The sequence below is a fragment of the Penaeus monodon genome, chromosome 3, assembly GCF_015228065.2.
Source record: "Penaeus monodon isolate SGIC_2016 chromosome 3, NSTDA_Pmon_1, whole genome shotgun sequence".
In the NCBI taxonomy this organism is placed as follows: Eukaryota; Metazoa; Arthropoda; class Malacostraca; order Decapoda; family Penaeidae; genus Penaeus; species Penaeus monodon.
This window is the reverse complement of record NC_051388.1, coordinates 7,981,899-7,983,798: the sequence shown is the minus strand read 5'-3', so window position 1 is coordinate 7,983,798 and position 1,900 is coordinate 7,981,899. Positions and strand designations below refer to the sequence as shown.

General features: G+C 53.5%; 1 protein-coding gene across 1 annotated transcript in view; it reads right to left on the bottom strand.

Annotated features, from left to right (window-relative positions):
• Positions 1-1,900, bottom strand: part of LOC119591500 — a gene marked incomplete in the record, with an annotated part of 390,964 nt that overhangs the window by 241,747 nt on the left and 147,317 nt on the right.

The window sequence follows — 1,900 nt, the reverse complement described above, 5'->3', positions numbered from 1 at the left end:
AAAAAAAAATTTTAGATAGACAGATAATCAGATAGATATGTAGATAGATAGACTGATAAATAGACATACATGGATAGATAGGTAGATGGAGTGAGTGAGAGACATATGCAGAGAGAGAGAGAGAGAGAGAGAGAGAGAGAGAGAGAGAGAGAGAGAGAGATGGAGAGAGAGAAAAGGGGAGAGAGAGAGGAGAAAAGAGATAGGATATGGAGGGTGAGAGAATGAGATAAGAAAATACACAGACAACGAAAGAGACACAAAAAGACGAACAATCGAGACAGAAAGAGAGAATAAACGAGAGAGAAAAAACACAATGAAGAAAAGAACTGAAAGATAACAAACAGATAAACAGGAAATTAGGAAAACGGTAAAAAAAAAAAAAAAATCAAATCTGAGGGGGAGAGGAGGGGAGGGGAGGGGGGAACTCATGACGAATATGCTAAGAATTATCTGAACAAAAACAAAACATGAACTACAAACACAGCAGAAGGTAGAGGCATTATTTACGAAGAAAAATGCGCTTTTATCGACAGACCCCGAGCGATAACCGGGGCAAATCATTCCCCCCACCCACAACCCCCCATTACCCCCACTATCTCCCTTTTCTCCATCATCAATCCCCACCATCACTATCTCCCCCAACCCCCCCACCATCACCATCTCCCCCAACCCCCCCACCATCACCCCATCCCCCACCATCTCACCACCCCCACCATCACCCCCACCAATCCTCCAACCCCCCTTATCAACCCCCAACCCCCCACTATCCCCCAACTTCCTCCTCCCAAAAAGAAAAGCGAGAAAATAAAACGAAATTTCACCCCAAATTGTCGATTTATCTTCCCCTCCCAAATGGCGGGGGATTTCCATTATAAACACGTTTTTGACGCTATAAAAAGTCATATTTGATGATAGACTAGGGTAAGTAGCGATTAAAAAAAGGGGGGGGAGGGGATTTGATGATGATAATTGTTTGAAAAGAAAAGAAAAGAGATAGAAAACAGTGAAACAAGAATTGTAGAAATATCAGTGACCTAACACCCCCCCCCCACCTCTATCGACCTCCCTCCCTCCCTCCCCCCTAACCTCTCCATCTCCCTCCTTCCTAACCTCTCCATCTCCCCCCCCTCCCTCCCTCCTAAACCCCTCCATCTCCCTCCCTCCCTCCTCCTAACCTCTCCATCTCCCTCCCTCCCTCCCCCCTAGCCTCTCCATCTCCCTCCCTCCCCCCCCCCTAGCCTCTCCATCTCCCCCCCTCCCCCCTAACCTCTCCATCTCCCTCCCTCCCTCCCCCCTAGCCTCTCCATCTCCTCCCTCCCTCCCTCCTAACCTCTCCTCTCCCTCCCTCCCTCCCCCCTAGCCTCTCCATCTCCCTCCCTCCCTCCCCCCTAGCCTCTCCATCTCCTCCTCCCTCCCTCCCTCCTAACCTCTCCATCTCCCTCCCTCCCTCCCTCCCTCCTCCCTCCTAACCTCTCCATCTCCCTCCCTCCTCCCTCCCTCCCTCCTCCCCCCTAGCCTCTCCATCTCCCTCCCTCCCTCCCTCCTAACCTCTCCATCTCCCTCCCTCCCTCCCTCCTAACCTCTCCATCTCCCTCCCTCCCTCCCCCCTAGCCTCTCCATCTCCCTCCCTCCCCCCTAACCTCTCCATCTCCCTCCCTCCCTCCCCCCTAGCCTCTCCATCTCCCTCCCTCCCTCCCCCCTAGTCTCTCCATCTCCCTCCCTCCCTCCCCCCTAGTCTCTCCATCTCCCTCCCTCCCTCCCTCCTAACCTCTCCATCTCCCTCCCTCCCTCCCCCCGAGCCTCTCCATCTCCCTCCCTCCCTCCCCCCTAGCCTCTCCATCTCCCTCCCTCCCTCCCCCCTAGCCTCTCCATCTCCCTCCCTCCCTCCCCCCGAGCCTCT